Source organism: Pseudophryne corroboree, chromosome 9 (genome assembly GCF_028390025.1).
Source record: "Pseudophryne corroboree isolate aPseCor3 chromosome 9, aPseCor3.hap2, whole genome shotgun sequence".
Lineage (NCBI taxonomy): Eukaryota > Metazoa > Chordata > Amphibia > Anura > Myobatrachidae > Pseudophryne > Pseudophryne corroboree.
The window spans coordinates 468,811,207-468,832,028 of NC_086452.1; the positions used below are offsets into that span (position 1 = coordinate 468,811,207).

At 60.8% G+C, this 20,822-nt stretch overlaps 1 protein-coding gene across 1 annotated transcript in view; it reads left to right on the plus strand.

The window, feature by feature from the left end:
- The window catches only part of LOC134957155 (osteocalcin-like), a 52,140-nt gene that overhangs the window by 21,120 nt on the left and 10,198 nt on the right, over nucleotides 1-20,822 (plus strand). The gene's annotated exons all lie outside the window — the stretch shown is intronic.

A 20,822-nucleotide genomic window follows, 5' to 3' on the forward strand; every position in this document is an offset into this window, starting at 1 on the left:
GGTGCTGGGTACAGGGACAGTGTGTGTGGTGCTGGGGTACAGGGGCAGTGTGTGCGGTGCTGGGGTACAGAGGGCAGCGTGTGAGGTGCTGGGTAGAGGGGGCAGTGTGTGTGGTGCTTGGTACAGGAGCAGTGTGTGTGGTGCTGGGTACAGGGGGCAGCATGTGTGGTGCTGGGTACAGGGGGCAGTGTGTGTGGTGCTCGGTAGAGGGGGCAGTGGTTGAGGGGCTCGGTACAGAGGGCAGTGGGTGCTGGGTACATGAGGCAGTGTGCGTGGTGCTGGGGTACAGGGGCAGTGTGTGTGGTGCTGGGGTACAGGGGCAGTGTGTGTGGTGCTGGATACAGGGGCAGTGTGTGTGGTGCTGGATACAGGGGCAGTGTGTGTGGTGCTGGATACAGGGGCAGTGTGTGTGGTGCTGGGGTACAGGGACAGTGTGTGTGGTGCTGGATACAGGGGCAGTGTGTGTGGTGCTGGGGTACAGGGGCAGTGTGTGTGGTGCTGGATACAGGGGCAGTGTGTGTGGTGCTGGGTACAGGGACAGTGTGTGTGGTGCTGGATACAGGGGCAGTGTGTGTGGTGCTGGATACAGGGACAGTGTGTGTGGTGCTGGATACAGGGACAGTGTGTGTGGTGCTGGGTACAGGGACAGTGTGTGTGGTGCTGGGGTACAGGGGGCAGTGTGTGTGGTGCTGGGTACAGGGACAGTGTGTGTGGTGCTGGGGTACAGGGGGCAGTGTGTGTGGTGCTGGGTACAGGGGCAGTGTGTGGTGCTTGGTACAAGGGGCAGTGTGTGTGGTGCTTGGTACAAGGGGCAGTGTGTGTGGTGCTGGGTACAGGGGGCAGGGGCAGCGGGTGAGGGGCTGGGTACAGAGGGCAGTGTGTGTGGTGCTGGATACAGGGGCAGTGTGTGTGGTGCTGGGTACAGGGGGCAGTGTGTGTGGTGCTCGGTACAGGGGCAGTGTGTGTGGTGCTGGGATACAGGGGCAGTGTGTGTGGTGCTGGGTACAGGGACAGTGTTTGTGGTGCTGGGTACAGGGACAGTGTGTGTGGTGCTGGGTACAGGGACAGTGTGTGTGGTGCTGGGTACAGGGACAGCGTGTGTGGTGCTGGGGTACAGGGGCAGTGTGTGTGGTGCTGGGTACAGGGACAGTGTGTGTGGTGCTGGGGTACAGGGGCAGTGTGTGTGGTGCTGGGGTACAGGGGGCAGCATGTGTGGTGCTGGGTACAGGGGGCAGTGTGTGTGGTGCTCGGTAGAGGGGGCAGTGGTTGAGGGGCTCGGTACAGAGGGCAGTGGGTGCTGGGTACATGGGGCAGTGTGCGTGGTGCTGGGGTACAGGGGCAGTGTGTGTGGTGCTGGGGTACAGGGGCAGTGTGTGTGGTGCTGGATACAGGGGCAGTGTGTGTGGTGCTGGGGTACAGGGGCAGTGTGTGTGGTGCTGGATACAGGGACAGTGTGTGTGGTGCTGGGTACAGGGGCAGTGTGTGTGGTGCTGGGGTACAGGGACAGTGTGTGTGGTGCTGGATACAGGGGCAGTGTGTGTGGTGCTGGGTACAGGGGCAGTGTGTGTGGTGCTGGAATACAGGGGCAGTGTGTGTGGTGCTGGAATACAGGGGCAGTGTGTGTGGTGCTGAAATACAGGGGCAGTGTGTGTGGTGCTGGAATACAGGGGCAGTGTGTGTGGTGCTGAAATACAGGGGCAGTGTGTGTGGTGCTGGGGTACAGGGACAGTGTGTGTTGTGCTGGATACAGGAACAGTGTGTGTGGTGCTGGGGTACAGGGGCAGTCTGTGTGGTGCTGGATACAGGGGCAGTGTGTGTGTGGTGCTGGGGTACAGGGGCAGTGTGTGTGGTGCAGGATACAGGGGCAGTGTGTGTGGTGCTGGGGTACAGGGGCAGTGTGTGTGGTGCTGGATACAGGGGCAGTGTGTGTGGTGCTGGGGTACAGGGACAGTGTGTGTGGTGCTGGATACAGGGGCAGTGTGTGTGGTGCTGGATACAGGGGCAGTGTGTGTAGTGCTGGGTACAGGGGCAGTGTGTGTGGTGCTGGATACAGGGACAGTGTGTGTGGTGCTGGATACAGGGGCAGTGTGTGTGTGGTGCTGGATACAGGGGGCAGTGTGTGTGGTGCTCGGTACAGGGGCAGTGTGTGTGGTGCTGGGATACAGGGGCAGTGTGTGTGGTGCTGGGTACAGGGACAGTGTTTGTGGTGCTGGGTACAGGGACAGTGTGTGTGGTGCTGGGTACAGGGACAGTGTGTGTGGTGCTGGGTACAGGGACAGTGTGTGTGGTGCTGGGGTACAGGGGCAGTGTGTGTGGTGCTGGGTACAGGGACAGTGTGTGTGGTGCTGGGGTACAGGGGCAGTGTGTGCGGTGCTGGGGTACAGAGGGCAGCGTGTGAGGTGCTGGGTAGAGGGGGCAGTGTGTGTGGTGCTGGGTACAGGAGCAGTGTGTGTGGTGCTGGGTACAGGGGGCAGCATGTGTGGTGCTGGGTACAGGGGGCAGTGTGTGTGGTGCTCGGTAGAGGGGGCAGTGGTTGAGGGGCTCGGTACAGAGGGCAGTGGGTGCTGGGTACATGAGGCAGTGTGCGTGGTGCTGGGGTACAGGGGCAGTGTGTGTGGTGCTGGGGTACAGGGGCAGTGTGTGTGGTGCTGGATACAGGGGCAGTGTGTGTGGTGCTGGATACAGGGGCAGTGTGTGTGGTGCTGGATACAGGGGCAGTGTGTGTGGTGCTGGGGTACAGGGACAGTGTGTGTGGTGCTGGATACAGGGGCAGTGTGTGTGGTGCTGGGGTACAGGGGCAGTGTGTGTGGTGCTGGATACAGGGGCAGTGTGTGTGGTGCTGGGTACAGGGACAGTGTGTGTGGTGCTGGATACAGGGGCAGTGTGTGTGGTGCTGGATACAGGGACAGTGTGTGTGGTGCTGGATACAGGGACAGTGTGTGTGGTGCTGGGTACAGGGACAGTGTGTGCGGTGCCGGGGTACAGGGGGCAGTGTGTGTGGTGCTGGGTACAGGGACAGTGTGTGTGGTGCTGGGGTACAGGCGGCAGTGTGTGTGGTGCTGGGTACAGGGGCAGTGTGTGGTGCTTGGTACAAGGGGCAGTGTGTGTGGTGCTTGGTACAAGGGGCAGTGTGTGTGGTGCTGGGTACAGGGGGCAGGGGCAGCGGGTGAGGGGCTGGGTACAGAGGGCAGTGTGTGTGTGGTGCTGGATACAGGGGCAGTGTGTGTGGTGCTGGGTACAGGGGGCAGTGTGTGTGGTGCTCGGTACAGGGGCAGTGTGTGTGGTGCTGGGATACAGGGGCAGTGTGTGTGGTGCTGGGTACAGGGACAGTGTTTGTGGTGCTGGGTACAGGGACAGTGTGTGTGGTGCTGGGTACAGGGACAGTGTGTGTGGTGCTGGGTACAGGGACAGCGTGTGTGGTGCTGGGGTACAGGGGCAGTGTGTGTGGTGCTGGGTACAGGGACAGTGTGTGTGGTGCTGGGGTACAGGGGCAGTGTGTGTGGTGCTGGGGTACAGAGGGCAGCGTGTGAGGTGCTGGGTAGAGGGGGCAGTGGGTGAGAGGCTGGGTACAGGGGGCAGTGTATGTGGTGCTGGGTACAGGAGCAGTGTGTGTGGTGCTGGGTACAGGGGGCAGCATGTGTGGTGCTGGGTACAGGGGGCAGTGTGTGTGGTGCTCGGTAGAGGGGGCAGTGGTTGAGGGGCTCGGTACAGAGGGCAGTGGGTGCTGGGTACATGGGGCAGTGTGCGTGGTGCTGGGGTACAGGGGCAGTGTGTGTGGTGCTGGGGTACAGGGGCAGTGTGTGTGGTGCTGGATACAGGGGCAGTGTGTGTGGTGCTGGATACAGGGGTAGTGTGTGTGGTGCTGGATACAGGGGCAGTGTGTGTGGTGCTGGGGTACAGGGACAGTGTGTGTGGTGCTGGATACAGGGGCAGTGTGTGTGGTGCTGGGGTACAGGGGCAGTGTGTGTGGTGCTGGATACAGGGGCAGTGTGTGTGGTGCTGGGTACAGGGGCAGTGTGTGTGGTGCTGGGGTACAGGGGCAGTATGTGTGGTGCTGGATACAGGGGCAGTGTGTGTGGTGCTGGATACAGGGGCAGTGTGTGTGGTGCTGGGGTACAGGGGCAGTGTGTGTGGTGCTGGATACAGGGGCAGTGTGTGTGGTGCTGGGTACAGGGGCAGTGTGTGTGGTGCTGGATACAGGGGCAGTGTGTGTGGTGCTGGGTACAGGGGCAGTGTGTGTGGTGCTGGATACAGGGACAGTGTGTGTGGTGCTGGGTACAGGGGCAGTGTGTGTGGTGCTGGGGTACAGGGACAGTGTGTGTGGTGCTGGATACAGGGGCAGTGTGTGTGGTGCTGGGTACAGGGGCAGTGTGTGTTGTGCTGGAATACAGGGGCAGTGTGTGTGGTGCTGGAATACAGGGGCAGTGTGTGTGGTGCTGAAATACAGGGGCAGTGTGTGTGGTGCTGGGGTACAGGGACAGTATGTGTGGTGCTGGATACAGGAACAGTGTGTGTGGTGCTGGGGTACAGGGGCAGTGTGTGTGGTGCTGGATACAGGGGCAGTGTGTGTGGTGCTGGATACAGGGGCAGTGTGTGTGGTACTGGATACAGGGGCAGTGTGTGTGGTGCTGGGGTACAGGGACAGTGTGTGTGGTGCTGGGTACAGGGGCAGTGTGTGTGGTGCTGGGTACAGGGGCAGTGTGTGTGGTGCTTGATACAGGGGCAATGTGTGTGGTGCTGGGGTACATGGGCAGTGTGTGTGGTGCTGGATACAGGGGCAGTGTGTGTGGTGCTGGATACAGGGGCAGTTTTTTTGGTGCTGGGTACAGGGGCAGTGTGTGTGGTGCTGGATACAGGGGCAGTGTGTGTGGTGCTGGGTACAGGGGCAGTGTGTGTGGTGCTGGGGTACAGGGACAGTGTGTTTTGCTGGATACAGGAACAGTGTGTGTGGTGCTGGGGTACAGGGGCAGTGTGTGTGGTGCTGGGGTACAGGGACAGTGTGTGTGGTGCTGGATACAGGGGCAGTGTGTGTGGTGCTGGGTACAGGGGCAGTGTGTGTGGTGCTGGAATACAGGGGCAGTGTGTGTGGTGCTGGAATACAGGGGCAGTGTGTGTGGTGCTGAAATACAGGGGCAGTGTGTGTGGTGCTGGATACAGGGGCAGTGTGTGTGGTGCTGGGGTACAGGGACAGCGTGTGTGGTGCTGGATACAGGGGCAGTGTGTGTGGTGCTGGGGTACAGGGGCAGTGTGTGTGGTGCTGGATACAGGGGCAGTGTGTGTGGTGCTGGGTACAGGGGCAGTGTGTGTGGTGCTGGGGTACAGGGACAGTGTGTGTTGTGCTGGATACAGGAACAGTGTGTGTGGTGCAGGGGTACAGGGGCAGTGTGTGTGGTGCTGGATACAGGGGCAGTGTGTGTGGTGCTGGATACAGGGGCAGTGTGTGTGGTGCTGGGGTACAGGGGCAGTGTGTGTGGTGCTGGATACAGGGGCAGTGTGTGTGGTGCTGGGGTACAGGGACAGTGTGTGTGGTGCTGGATACAGGGGCAGTGTGTGTGGTGCTGGATACAGGGGCAGTGTGTGTGGTGCTGGGTACAGGGGCAGTGTGTGTGGTGCTGGATACAGGGACAGTATGTGTGGTGCTGGGTACAGGGGCAGTGTGTGTGGTGCTGGGGTACAGGGACAGTGTGTGTGGTGCTGGATACAGGGGCAGTGTGTGTGGTGCTGGGTACAGGGGCAGTGTGTGTGGTGCTGGAATACAGGGGCAGTGTGTGTGGTGCTGGAATACAGGGGCAGTGTGTGTGGTGCTGAAATACAGGGGCAGTGTGTGTGGTGCTGGGGTACAGGGACAGTATGTGTGGTGCTGGATACAGGAACAGTGTGTGTGGTGCTGGGGTACAGGGGCAGTGTGTGTGGTGCTGGATACAGGGGCAGTGTGTGTGGTGCTGGATACAGGGGCAGTGTGTGTGGTGCTGGGGTACAGGGACAGTGTGTGTGGTGCTGGATACAGGGGCAGTGTGTGTGGTGCTGGGTACAGGGGCAGTGTGTGTGGTGCTGGATACAGGGGCAGTGTGTGTGGTGCTGGGGTACATGGGCAGTGTGTGTGGTGCTGGATACAGGGGCAGTGTGTGTGGTGCTGGATACAGGGGCAGTGTGTGTGGTGCTGGGGTACAGGGGCAGTGTGTGTGGTGCTGGATACAGGGGCAGTGTGTGTGGTGCTGGGTACAGGGGCAGTGTGTGTGGTGCTGGGGTACAGGGACAGTGTGTGTTGTGCTGGATACAGGAACAGTGTGTGTGGTGCTGGGGTACAGGGGCAGTGTGTGTGGTGCTGGGGTACAGGGACAGTGTGTGTGGTGCTGGATACAGGGGCAGTGTGTGTGGTGCTGGGTACAGGGGCAGTGTGTGTGGTGCTGGAATACAGGGGCAGTGTGTGTGGTGCTGGAATACAGGGGCAGTGTGTGTGGTGCTGAAATACAGGGGCAGTGTGTGTGGTGCTGGGGTACAGGGACAGTATGTGTGGTGCTTGATACAGGAACAGTGTGTGTGGTGCTGGGGTACAGGGGGCAGTGTGTGTGGTGCTGGGTACAGGGACAGTGTGTGTGGTGCTGGGGTACAGGGGGCAGTGTGTGTGGTGCTGGGTACAGGGGCAGTGTGTGTGGTGCTTGGTACAAGGGGCAGTGTGTGTGGTGCTTGGTACAAGGGGCAGTGTGTGTGGTGCTGGGTACAGGGGGCAGGGGCAGCGGGTGAGGGGCTGGGTACAGAGGGCAGTGTGTGTGGTGCTGGATACAGGGGCAGTGTGTGTGGTGCTGGGTACAGGGGGCAGTGTGTGTGGTGCTCGGTACAGGGGCAGTGTGTGTGGTGCTGGGATACAGGGGCAGTGTGTGTGGTGCTGGGTACAGGGACAGTGTTTGTGGTGCTGGGTACAGGGACAGTGTGTGTGGTGCTGGGTACAGGGACAGTGTGTGTGGTGCTGGGTACAGGGACAGCGTGTGTGGTGCTGGGGTACAGGGGCAGTGTGTGTGGTGCTGGGTACAGGGACAGTGTGTGTGGTGCTGGGGTACAGGGGCAGTGTGTGCGGTGCTGGGGTACAGAGGGCAGCGTGTGAGGTGCTGGGTAGAGGGGGCAGTGGGTGAGAGGCTGGGTACAGGGGGCAGTGTGTGTGGTGCTGGGTACAGGAGCAGTGTGTGTGGTGCTGGGTACAGGGGGCAGCATGTGTGGTGCTGGGTACAGGGGGCAGTGTGTGTGGTGCTCGGTAGAGGGGGCAGTGGTTGAGGGGCTTGGTACAGAGGGCAGTGGGTGCTAGGTGCATGGGGCAGTGTGCGTGGTGCTGGGGTACAGGGGCAGTGTGTGTGGTGCTGGGGTACAGGGGCAGTGTGTGTGGTGCTGGATACAGGGGCAGTGTGTGTGGTGCTGGATACAGGGGCAGTGTGTGTGGTGCTGGATACAGGGGCAGTGTGTGTGGTGCTGGGGTACAGGGACAGTGTGTGTGGTGCTGGATACAGGGGCAGTGTGTGTGGTGCTGGGGTACAGGGGCAGTGTGTGTGGTGCTGGATACAGGGGCAGTGTGTGTGGTGCTGGGTACAGGGGCAGTGTGTGTGGTGCTGGGGTACAGGGACAGTGTGTGTTGTGCTGGATACAGGAACAGTGTGTGTGGTGCTGGGGTACAGGGGCAGTCTGTGTGGTGCTGGATACAGGGGCAGTGTGTGTGTGGTGCTGGGGTACAGGCGCAGTGTGTGTGGTGCAGGATACAGGGGCAGTGTGTGTGGTGCTGGGGTACAGGGGCAGTGTGTGTGGTGCTGGATACAGGGGCAGTGTGTGTGGTGCTGGGGTACAGGGACAGTGTGTGTTGTGCTGGATACAGGGGCAGTTTGTGTGGTGCTGGATACAGGGGCAGTGTGTGTGGTGCTGGGTACAGGGGCAGTGTGTGTGGTGCTGGATACAGGGACAGTGTGTGTGGTGCTGGATACAGGGGCAGTGTGTGTGGTGCTGGATACAGGGGGCAGTGTGTGTGGTGCTCGGTACAGGGGCAGTGTGTGTGGTGCTGGGATACAGGGGCAGTGTGTGTGGTGCTGGGTACAGGGACAGTGTTTGTGGTGCTGGGTACAGGGACAGTGTGTGTGGTGCTGGGTACAGGGACAGTGTGTGTGGTGCTGGGTACAGGGACAGCGTGTGTGGTGCTGGGGTACAGGGGCAGTGTGTGTGGTGCTGGGTACAGGGACAGTGTGTGTGGTGCTGGGGTACAGGGGCAGTGTGTGCGGTGCTGGGGTACAGAGGGCAGCGTGTGAGGTGCTGGGTAGAGGGGGCAGTGTGTGTGGTGCTTGGTACAGGAGCAGTGTGTGTGGTGCTGGGTACAGGGGGCAGCATGTGTGGTGCTGGGTACAGGGGGCAGTGTGTGTGGTGCTCGGTAGAGGGGGCAGTGGTTGAGGGGCTCGGTACAGAGGGCAGTGGGTGCTGGGTACATGAGGCAGTGTGCGTGGTGCTGGGGTACAGGGGCAGTGTGTGTGGTGCTGGGGTACAGGGGCAGTGTGTGTGGTGCTGGATACAGGGGCAGTGTGTGTGGTGCTGGATACAGGGGCAGTGTGTGTGGTGCTGGATACAGGGGCAGTGTGTGTGGTGCTGGGGTACAGGGACAGTGTGTGTGGTGCTGGATACAGGGGCAGTGTGTGTGGTGCTGGGGTACAGGGGCAGTGTGTGTGGTGCTGGATACAGGGGCAGTGTGTGTGGTGCTGGGTACAGGGACAGTGTGTGTGGTGCTGGATACAGGGGCAGTGTGTGTGGTGCTGGATACAGGGACAGTGTGTGTGGTGCTGGATACAGGGACAGTGTGTGTGGTGCTGGGTACAGGGACAGTGTGTGTGGTGCTGGGGTACAGGGGGCAGTGTGTGTGGTGCTGGGTACAGGGACAGTGTGTGTGGTGCTGGGGTACAGGGGGCAGTGTGTGTGGTGCTGGGTACAGGGGCAGTGTGTGGTGCTTGGTACAAGGGGCAGTGTGTGTGGTGCTTGGTACAAGGGGCAGTGTGTGTGGTGCTGGGTACAGGGGGCAGGGGCAGCGGGTGAGGGGCTGGGTACAGAGGGCAGTGTGTGTGGTGCTGGATACAGGGGCAGTGTGTGTGGTGCTGGGTACAGGGGGCAGTGTGTGTGGTGCTCGGTACAGGGGCAGTGTGTGTGGTGCTGGGATACAGGGGCAGTGTGTGTGGTGCTGGGTACAGGGACAGTGTTTGTGGTGCTGGGTACAGGGACAGTGTGTGTGGTGCTGGGTACAGGGACAGTGTGTGTGGTGCTGGGTACAGGGACAGCGTGTGTGGTGCTGGGGTACAGGGGCAGTGTGTGTGGTGCTGGGTACAGGGACAGTGTGTGTGGTGCTGGGGTACAGGGGCAGTGTGTGTGGTGCTGGGGTACAGAGGGTAGCGTGTGAGGTGCTGGGTAGAGGGGGCAGTGGGTGAGAGGCTGGGTACAGGGGGCAGTGTGTGTGGTGCTGGGTACAGGAGCAGTGTGTGTGGTGCTGGGTACAGGGGGCAGCATGTGTGGTGCTGGGTACAGGGGGCAGTGTGTGTGGTGCTCGGTAGAGGGGGCAGTGGTTGAGGGGCTCGGTACAGAGGGCAGTGGGTGCTGGGTACATGGGGCAGTGTGCGTGGTGCTGGGGTACAGGGGCAGTGTGTGTGGTGCTGGGGTACAGGGGCAGTGTGTGTGGTGCTGGATACAGGGGCAGTGTGTGTGGTGCTGGGGTACAGGGGCAGTGTGTGTGGTGCTGGATACAGGGACAGTGTGTGTGGTGCTGGGTACAGGGGCAGTGTGTGTGGTGCTGGGGTACAGGGACAGTGTGTGTGGTGCTGGATACAGGGGCAGTGTGTGTGGTGCTGGGTACAGGGGCAGTGTGTGTGGTGCTGGAATACAGGGGCAGTGTGTGTGGTGCTGGAATACAGGGGCAGTGTGTGTGGTGCTGAAATACAGGGGCAGTGTGTGTGGTGCTGGAATACAGGGGCAGTGTGTGTGGTGCTGAAATACAGGGGCAGTGTGTGTGGTGCTGGGGTACAGGGACAGTGTGTGTTGTGCTGGATACAGGAACAGTGTGTGTGGTGCTGGGGTACAGGGGCAGTCTGTGTGGTGCTGGATACAGGGGCAGTGTGTGTGTGGTGCTGGGGTACAGGGGCAGTGTGTGTGGTGCAGGATACAGGGGCAGTGTGTGTGGTGCTGGGGTACAGGGGCAGTGTGTGTGGTGCTGGATACAGGGGCAGTGTGTGTGGTGCTGGGGTACAGGGACAGTGTGTGTGGTGCTGGATACAGGGGCAGTGTGTGTGGTGCTGGATACAGGGGCAGTGTGTGTAGTGCTGGGTACAGGGGCAGTGTGTGTGGTGCTGGATACAGGGACAGTGTGTGTGGTGCTGGATACAGGGGCAGTGTGTGTGTGGTGCTGTATACAGGGGGCAGTGTGTGTGGTGCTCGGTACAGGGGCAGTGTGTGTGGTGCTGGGATACAGGGGCAGTGTGTGTGGTGCTGGGTACAGGGACAGTGTTTGTGGTGCTGGGTACAGGGACAGTGTGTGTGGTGCTGGGTACAGGGACAGTGTGTGTGGTGCTGGGTACAGGGACAGTGTGTGTGGTGCTGGGGTACAGGGGCAGTGTGTGTGGTGCTGGGTACAGGGACAGTGTGTGTGGTGCTGGGGTACAGGGGCAGTGTGTGCGGTGCTGGGGTACAGAGGGCAGCGTGTGAGGTGCTGGGTAGAGGGGGCAGTGTGTGTGGTGCTGGGTACAGGAGCAGTGTGTGTGGTGCTGGGTACAGGGGGCAGCATGTGTGGTGCTGGGTACAGGGGGCAGTGTGTGTGGTGCTCGGTAGAGGGGGCAGTGGTTGAGGGGCTCGGTACAGAGGGCAGTGGGTGCTGGGTACATGAGGCAGTGTGCGTGGTGCTGGGGTACAGGGGCAGTGTGTGTGGTGCTGGGGTACAGGGGCAGTGTGTGTGGTGCTGGATACAGGGGCAGTGTGTGTGGTGCTGGATACAGGGGCAGTGTGTGTGGTGCTGGATACAGGGGCAGTGTGTGTGGTGCTGGGGTACAGGGACAGTGTGTGTGGTGCTGGATACAGGGGCAGTGTGTGTGGTGCTGGGGTACAGGGGCAGTGTGTGTGGTGCTGGATACAGGGGCAGTGTGTGTGGTGCTGGGTACAGGGACAGTGTGTGTGGTGCTGGATACAGGGGCAGTGTGTGTGGTGCTGGATACAGGGACAGTGTGTGTGGTGCTGGATACAGGGACAGTGTGTGTGGTGCTGGGTACAGGGACAGTGTGTGCGGTGCTGGGGTACAGGGGGCAGTGTGTGTGGTGCTGGGTACAGGGACAGTGTGTGTGGTGCTGGGGTACAGGGGGCAGTGTGTGTGGTGCTGGGTACAGGGGCAGTGTGTGGTGCTTGGTACAAGGGGCAGTGTGTGTGGTGCTTGGTACAAGGGGCAGTGTGTGTGGTGCTGGGTACAGGGGGCAGGGGCAGCGGGTGAGGGGCTGGGTACAGAGGGCAGTGTGTGTGTGGTGCTGGATACAGGGGCAGTGTGTGTGGTGCTGGGTACAGGGGGCAGTGTGTGTGGTGCTCGGTACAGGGGCAGTGTGTGTGGTGCTGGGATACAGGGGCAGTGTGTGTGGTGCTGGGTACAGGGACAGTGTTTGTGGTGCTGGGTACAGGGACAGTGTGTGTGGTGCTGGGTACAGGGACAGTGTGTGTGGTGCTGGGTACAGGGACAGCGTGTGTGGTGCTGGGGTACAGGGGCAGTGTGTGTGGTGCTGGGTACAGGGACAGTGTGTGTGGTGCTGGGGTACAGGGGCAGTGTGTGTGGTGCTGGGGTACAGAGGGCAGCGTGTGAGGTGCTGGGTAGAGGGGGCAGTGGGTGAGAGGCTGGGTACAGGGGGCAGTGTATGTGGTGCTGGGTACAGGAGCAGTGTGTGTGGTGCTGGGTACAGGGGGCAGCATGTGTGGTGCTGGGTACAGGGGGCAGTGTGTGTGGTGCTCGGTAGAGGGGGCAGTGGTTGAGGGGCTCGGTACAGAGGGCAGTGGGTGCTGGGTACATGGGGCAGTGTGCGTGGTGCTGGGGTACAGGGGCAGTGTGTGTGGTGCTGGGGTACAGGGGCAGTGTGTGTGGTGCTGGATACAGGGGCAGTGTGTGTGGTGCTGGATACAGGGGTAGTGTGTGTGGTGCTGGATACAGGGGCAGTGTGTGTGGTGCTGGGGTACAGGGACAGTGTGTGTGGTGCTGGATACAGGGGCAGTGTGTGTGGTGCTGGGGTACAGGGGCAGTGTGTGTGGTGCTGGATACAGGGGCAGTGTGTGTGGTGCTGGGTACAGGGGCAGTGTGTGTGGTGCTGGGGTACAGGGGCAGTATGTGTGGTGCTGGATACAGGGACAGTGTGTGTGGTGCTGGATACAGGGGCAGTGTGTGTGTGGTGCTGTATACAGGGGGCAGTGTGTGTGGTGCTCGGTACAGGGGCAGTGTGTGTGGTGCTGGGATACAGGGGCAGTGTGTGTGGTGCTGGGTACAGGGACAGTGTTTGTGGTGCTGGGTACAGGGACAGTGTGTGTGGTGCTGGGTACAGGGACAGTGTGTGTGGTGCTGGGTACAGGGACAGTGTGTGTGGTGCTGGGGTACAGGGGCAGTGTGTGTGGTGCTGGGTACAGGGACAGTGTGTGTGGTGCTGGGGTACAGGGGCAGTGTGTGCGGTGCTGGGGTACAGAGGGCAGCGTGTGAGGTGCTGGGTAGAGGGGGCAGTGTGTGTGGTGCTGGGTACAGGAGCAGTGTGTGTGGTGCTGGGTACAGGGGGCAGCATGTGTGGTGCTGGGTACAGGGGGCAGTGTGTGTGGTGCTCGGTAGAGGGGGCAGTGGTTGAGGGGTTCGGTACAGAGGGCAGTGGGTGCTGGGTACATGAGGCAGTGTGCGTGGTGCTGGGGTACAGGGGCAGTGTGTGTGGTGCTGGGGTACAGGGGCAGTGTGTGTGGTGCTGGATACAGGGGCAGTGTGTGTGGTGCTGGATACAGGGGCAGTGTGTGTGGTGCTGGATACAGGGGCAGTGTGTGTGGTGCTGGGGTACAGGGACAGTGTGTGTGGTGCTGGATACAGGGGCAGTGTGTGTGGTGCTGGGGTACAGGGGCAGTGTGTGTGGTGCTGGATACAGGGGCAGTGTGTGTGGTGCTGGGTACAGGGACAGTGTGTGTGGTGCTGGATACAGGGGCAGTGTGTGTGGTGCTGGATACAGGGACAGTGTGTGTGGTGCTGGATACAGGGACAGTGTGTGTGGTGCTGGGTACAGGGACAGTGTGTGCGGTGCTGGGGTACAGGGGGCAGTGTGTGTGGTGCTGGGTACAGGGACAGTGTGTGTGGTGCTGGGGTACAGGGGGCAGTGTGTGTGGTGCTGGGTACAGGGGCAGTGTGTGGTGCTTGGTACAAGGGGCAGTGTGTGTGGTGCTTGGTACAAGGGGCAGTGTGTGTGGTGCTGGGTACAGGGGGCAGGGGCAGCGGGTGAGGGGCTGGGTACAGAGGGCAGTGTGTGTGTGGTGCTGGATACAGGGGCAGTGTGTGTGGTGCTGGGTACAGGGGGCAGTGTGTGTGGTGCTCGGTACAGGGGCAGTGTGTGTGGTGCTGGGATACAGGGGCAGTGTGTGTGGTGCTGGGTACAGGGACAGTGTTTGTGGTGCTGGGTACAGGGACAGTGTGTGTGGTGCTGGGTACAGGGACAGTGTGTGTGGTGCTGGGTACAGGGACAGCGTGTGTGGTGCTGGGGTACAGGGGCAGTGTGTGTGGTGCTGGGTACAGGGACAGTGTGTGTGGTGCTGGGGTACAGGGGCAGTGTGTGTGGTGCTGGGGTACAGAGGGCAGCGTGTGAGGTGCTGGGTAGAGGGGGCAGTGGGTGAGAGGCTGGGTACAGGGGGCAGTGTATGTGGTGCTGGGTACAGGAGCAGTGTGTGTGGTGCTGGGTACAGGGGGCAGCATGTGTGGTGCTGGGTACAGGGGGCAGTGTGTGTGGTGCTCGGTAGAGGGGGCAGTGGTTGAGGGGCTCGGTACAGAGGGCAGTGGGTGCTGGGTACATGGGGCAGTGTGCGTGGTGCTGGGGTACAGGGGCAGTGTGTGTGGTGCTGGGGTACAGGGGCAGTGTGTGTGGTGCTGGATACAGGGGCAGTGTGTGTGGTGCTGGATACAGGGGTAGTGTGTGTGGTGCTGGATACAGGGGCAGTGTGTGTGGTGCTGGGGTACAGGGACAGTGTGTGTGGTGCTGGATACAGGGGCAGTGTGTGTGGTGCTGGGGTACAGGGGCAGTGTGTGTGGTGCTGGATACAGGGGCAGTGTGTGTGGTGCTGGGTACAGGGGCAGTGTGTGTGGTGCTGGGGTACAGGGGCAGTATGTGTGGTGCTGGATACAGGGGCAGTGTGTGTGGTGCTGGATACAGGGGCAGTGTGTGTGGTGCTGGGGTACAGGGGCAGTGTGTGTGGTGCTGGATACAGGGGCAGTGTGTGTGGTGCTGGGTACAGGGGCAGTGTGTGTGGTGCTGGATACAGGGGCAGTGTGTGTGGTGCTGGGTACAGGGGCAGTGTGTGTGGTGCTGGATACAGGGACAGTGTGTGTGGTGCTGGGTACAGGGGCAGTGTGTGTGGTGCTGGGGTACAGGGACAGTGTGTGTGGTGCTGGATACAGGGGCAGTGTGTGTGGTGCTGGGTACAGGGGCAGTGTGTGTTGTGCTGGAATACAGGGGCAGTGTGTGTGGTGCTGGAATACAGGGGCAGTGTGTGTGGTGCTGAAATACAGGGGCAGTGTGTGTGGTGCTGGGGTACAGGGACAGTATGTGTGGTGCTGGATACAGGAACAGTGTGTGTGGTGCTGGGGTACAGGGGCAGTGTGTGTGGTGCTGGATACAGGGGCAGTGTGTGTGGTGCTGGATACAGGGGCAGTGTGTGTGGTACTGGATACAGGGGCAGTGTGTGTGGTGCTGGGGTACAGGGACAGTGTGTGTGGTGCTGGGTACAGGGGCAGTGTGTGTGGTGCTGGGTACAGGGGCAGTGTGTGTGGTGCTTGATACAGGGGCAATGTGTGTGGTGCTGGGGTACATGGGCAGTGTGTGTGGTGCTGGATACAGGGGCAGTGTGTGTGGTGCTGGATACAGGGGCAGTTTTTTTGGTGCTGGGTACAGGGGCAGTGTGTGTGGTGCTGGATACAGGGGCAGTGTGTGTGGTGCTGGGTACAGGGGCAGTGTGTGTGGTGCTGGGGTACAGGGACAGTGTGTTTTGCTGGATACAGGAACAGTGTGTGTGGTGCTGGGGTACAGGGGCAGTGTGTGTGGTGCTGGGGTACAGGGACAGTGTGTGTGGTGCTGGATACAGGGGCAGTGTGTGTGGTGCTGGGTACAGGGGCAGTGTGTGTGGTGCTGGAATACAGGGGCAGTGTGTGTGGTGCTGGAATACAGGGGCAGTGTGTGTGGTGCTGAAATACAGGGGCAGTGTGTGTGGTGCTGGATACAGGGGCAGTGTGTGTGGTGCTGGGGTACAGGGACAGCGTGTGTGGTGCTGGATACAGGGGCAGTGTGTGTGGTGCTGGGGTACAGGGGCAGTGTGTGTGGTGCTGGATACAGGGGCAGTGTGTGTGGTGCTGGGTACAGGGGCAGTGTGTGTGGTGCTGGGGTACAGGGACAGTGTGTGTTGTGCTGGATACAGGAACAGTGTGTGTGGTGCAGGGGTACAGGGGCAGTGTGTGTGGTGCTGGATACAGGGGCAGTGTGTGTGGTGCTGGATACAGGGGCAGTGTGTGTGGTGCTGGGGTACAGGGGCAGTGTGTGTGGTGCTGGATACAGGGGCAGTGTGTGTGGTGCTGGGGTACAGGGACAGTGTGTGTGGTGCTGGATACAGGGGCAGTGTGTGTGGTGCTGGATACAGGGGCAGTGTGTGTGGTGCTGGGTACAGGGGCAGTGTGTGTGGTGCTGGATACAGGGACAGTATGTGTGGTGCTGGGTACAGGGGCAGTGTGTGTGGTGCTGGGGTACAGGGACAGTGTGTGTGGTGCTGGATACAGGGGCAGTGTGTGTGGTGCTGGGTACAGGGGCAGTGTGTGTGGTGCTGGAATACAGGGGCAGTGTGTGTGGTGCTGGAATACAGGGGCAGTGTGTGTGGTGCTGAAATACAGGGGCAGTGTGTGTGGTGCTGGGGTACAGGGACAGTATGTGTGGTGCTGGATACAGGAACAGTGTGTGTGGTGCTGGGGTACAGGGGCAGTGTGTGTGGTGCTGGATACAGGGGCAGTGTGTGTGGTGCTGGATACAGGGGCAGTGTGTGTGGTGCTGGGGTACAGGGACAGTGTGTGTGGTGCTGGATACAGGGGCAGTGTGTGTGGTGCTGGGTACAGGGGCAGTGTGTGTGGTGCTGGATACAGGGACAGTGTGTGTCGTACTGGGTACAGGGGCAGTGTGTGTGGTGCTGGGGTACAGGGACAGTGTGTGTGGTGCTGGATACAGGGGCAGTGTGTGTGGTGCTGGGTACAGGGGAAGTGTGTGTGGTGCTGGAATACAAGGGCAGTGTGTGTGGTGCTGGAATACAGGGGCAGTGTGTGTGGTACTGGAATACAGGGGCAGTGTGTGTGGTGCTGGATACAGGGGCAGTGTGTGTGGTGCTGGGTACAGGGGCAGTGTGTGTGGTGCTGGTTACAGGGGCAGTGTGTGTGGTGCTGGGTACAGGGGCAGTGTGTGTGATGCTGGATACAGGGGCAGTGTGTGTGGTGCTGGATACAGGGGCAGTGTGTGTGGTGCTGGATACAGGGGCAATGTGTGTGGTGCTGGGGGACAGTGTGTGTGGTGCTGGATACAGGGACAGTGTGTGTGGTGCTGGGTACAGGGGCAGTGTGTGTGGTGCTGGATACAGGGGCAGTGTGTGTGGTGCTGGGGTACAGGGGCAGTGTGTGTGGTGCTGGATACAGGGGCAGTGTGTGTGGTGCTGGGTACAGGGGCAGTGTGTGTGGTGCTCGGTACAGGGGCAGTGTGTGTGGTGCTGGATACAGGGGCAGTGTGTGTGGTGCTGGGTACAGGGACAGTGTGTGTGGTGCTGGATACAGGGGCAGTGTGTGTTGTGCTGGATACAGTGGCAGTGTGTGTGGTGCTGGGTACAGGGGGCAGGGGCAGTGGGTGAGGGGCTGGGTACAGGGGCAGTGTGTGTGGTGCTGGATACAGGGGCAGTGTGTGTGGTGCTGGATACAGGGGCAGTGTGTGTGGTGCTGGATACAGGGGCAGTGTGTGTGGTGCTGGGGTAACGGGGCAGTGTGTGTGGTGCTGGATACAGGGGCAGTGTGTGTGGTGCTGGGTACAGGGGCAGTGTGTGTGGTGCTGGGTACAGGGGCAGTGTGTGTGGTGCTGGATACAGGGGCAGTGTGTGTGGTGCTGGGTACAGGGACAGTGTGTGTGGTGCTGGATACAGGGGCAGTGTGTGTTGTGCTGGATACAGTGGCAGTGTGTGTGGTGCTGGGTACAGGGGGCAGGGGCAGTGGGTGAGGGGCTGGGTACAGGGTCAGTGTGTGTGGTGCTGGATACAGGGGCAGTGTGTGTGGTGCTGGGATACAGGGGCAGTGTGTGTGGTGCTGGATACAGGGGCAGTGTGTGTGGTGCTGGGGTACAGGGGCAGTGTGTGTGGTGCTGGATACAGGGGCAGTGTGTGTGGTGCTGGGTACAGGGGCAGTGTGTGTGGTGCTGGGGTACAGGGACAGTGTGTGTTGTGCTGGATACAGGAACAGTGTGTGTTGTGCTGGGGTACAGGGGCAGTGTGTGTGGTGCAGGGGTACAGGGACAGTGTGTGTGGTGCTGGATACAGGGGCAGTGTGTGTGGTGCTGGGTACAGGGGCAGTGTGTGTGGTGCTGGAATACAGGGGCAGTGTGTGTGCTGCTGGAATACAGGGGCAGTGTGTGTGGTGCTGAAATACAGGGGCAGTGTGTGTGGTGCTGGGGTACAGGGACAGTATGTGTGGTGCTTGATACAGGAACAGTGTGTGTGGTGCTGGGGTACAGGGGCAGTGTGTGTGGTGCTGGATACAGGGGCAGTGTGTGTGGTGCTGGATGCAGGGGCAGTGTGTGTGGTGCTGGATACAGGGGCAGTGTGTGTGGTGCTGGGGTACAGGGGCAGTGTGTGTGGTGCTGGATACAGGGGCAGTGTGTGTGGTGCTGGGGTACAGGGACAGTGTGTGTGGTGCTGGATACAGGGGCAGTGTGTGTGGTGCTGGGTACAGGGGCAGTGTGTGTGGTGCTGGGTACAGGGACAGTGTGTGTCGTGCTGGGTACAGGGGCAGTGTGTGTGGTGCTGGGGTACAGGGACAGTGTGTGTGGTGCTGGATACAGGGGCAGTGTGTGTGGTGCTGGGTACAGGGGCAGTGTGTGTGGTGCTGGAATACAAGGGCAGTGTGTGTGGTGCTGGAATACAGGGGCAGTGTGTGTGGTACTGGAATACAGGGGCAGTGTGTGTGGTGCTGGATACAGGGGCAGTGTGTGTGGTGCTGGGTACAGGGGCAGTGTGTGTGGTGCTGGGATACAGGGGCAGTGTGTGTGGTGCTGGGTACAGGGGGCAGGGGCAGTGGGTGAGGGGCTGGGTACAGGGGCAGTGTGTGTGGTGCTGGATACAGGGGCAGTGTGTGTGGTGCTGGGATACAGGGGCAGTGTGTGTGGTGCTGGATACAGGGGCAGTGTGTGTGGTGCTGGGATACAGGGGCAGTGTGTGTGGTGCTGGATACAGGGGCAGTGTGTGTGGTGCTGGGTACAGGGGCAGTGTGTGTGGTGCTGGTTACAGGGGCAGTGTGTGTGGTGCTGGGTACAGGGGCAGTGTGTGTGATGCTGGATACAGGGGCAGTGTGTGTGGTGCTGGATACAGGGGCAGTGTGTGTGGTGCTGGATACAGGGGCAATGTGTGTGGTGCTGGGGGACAGTGTGTGTGGTGCTGGATACAGGGACAGTGTGTGTGGTGCTGGGTACAGGGGCAGTGTGTGTGGTGCTGGATACAGGGGCAGTGTGTGTGGTGCTGGGGTACAGGGGCAGTGTGTGTGGTGCTGGATACAGGGGCAGTGTGTGTGGTGCTGGGTACAGGGGCAGTGTGTGTGGTGCTGGGTACAGGGGCAGTGTGTGTGGTGCTGGAAACAGGGGCAGTGTGTGTGGTGCTGGGTACAGGGACAGTGTGTGTGGTGCTGGATACAAGGGCAGTGTGTGTTGTGCTGGATACAGTGGCAGTGTGTGTGGTGCTGGGTACAGGGGGCAGGGGCAGTGGGTGAGGGGCTGGGTACAGGGGCAGTGTGTGTGGTGCTGGATACAGGGGCAGTGTGTGTGGTGCTGGATACAGGGGCAGTGTGTGTGGTGCTGGATACAGGGGCAGTGTGTGTGGTGCTGGGGTAACGGGGCAGTGTGTGTGGTGCTGGATACAGGGGCAGTGTGTGTGGTGCTGGGTACAGGGGCAGTGTGTGTGGTGCTGGGTACAGGGGCAGTGTGTGTGGTGCTGGATACAGGGGCAGTGTGTGTGGTGCTGGGTACAGGGACAGTGTGTGTGGTGCTGGATACAGGGGCAGTGTGTGTTGTGCTGGATACAGTGGCAGTGTGTGTGGTGCTGGGTACAGGGGGCAGGGGCAGTGGGTGAGGGGCTGGGTACAGGGGCAGTGTGTGTGGTGCTGGATACAGGGGCAGTGTGTGTGGTGCTGGGATACAGGGGCAGTGTGTGTGGTGCTGGATACAGGGGCAGTGTGTGTGGTGCTGGGGTACAGGGGCAGTGTGTGTGGTGCTGGATACAGGGGCAGTGTGTGTGGTGCTGGGATACAGGGGCAGTGTGTGTGGTGCTGGATACAGGGGCAGTGTGTGTGGTGCTGGAATACAGGGGCAGTGTGTGTGGTGCTGGGATACAGGGGCAGTGTGTGTGGTGCTGGATACAGGGGCAGTGTGTGTGGTGCTGGGGTACAGGGGCAGTGTGTGTGGTGCTGGATACAGGGGCAGTGTGTGTGGTGCTGGGATACAGGGGCAGTGTGTGTGGTGCTGGATACAGGGGCAGTGTGTGTGGTGCTGGGGTACAGGGGCAGTGTGTGTGGTGCTGGATACAGGGGCAGTGTGTGTGGTGCTGGATACAGGGGCAATGTGTGTGGTGCTGGGGGACAGTGTGTGTGGTGCTGGATACAGGGACAGTGTGTGTGGTGCTGGGTACAGGGGCAGTGTGTGTGGTGCTGGATACAGGGGCAGTGTGTGTGGTGCTGGGGTACAGGGGCAGTGTGTGTGGTGCTGGATACAGGGGCAGTGTGTGTGGTGCTGGGTACAGGGGCAGTGTGTGTGGTGCTGGGTACAGGGGCAGTGTGTGTGGTGCTGGAAACAGGGGCAGTGTGTGTGGTGCTGGGTACAGGGACAGTGTGTGTGGTGCTGGATACAAGGGCAGTGTGTGTTGTGCTGGATACAGTGGCAGTGTGTGTGGTGCTGGGTACAGGGGGCAGGGGCAGTGGGTGAGGGGCTGGGTACAGGGGCAGTGTGTGTGGTGCTGGATACAGGGGCAGTGTGTGTGGTGCTGGATACAGGGGCAGTGTGTGTGGTGCTGGATACAGGGGCAGTGTGTGTGGTGCTGGGGTAACGGGGCAGTGTGTGTGGTGCTGGATACAGGGGCAGTGTGTGTGGTGCTGGGTACAGGGGCAGTGTGTGTGGTGCTGGGTACAGGGGCAGTGTGTGTGGTGCTGGATACAGGGGCAGTGTGTGTGGTGCTGGGTACAGGGACAGTGTGTGTGGTGCTGGATACAGGGGCAGTGTGTGTTGTGCTGGATACAGTGGCAGTGTGTGTGGTGCTGGGTACAGGGGGCAGGGGCAGTGGGTGAGGGGCTGGGT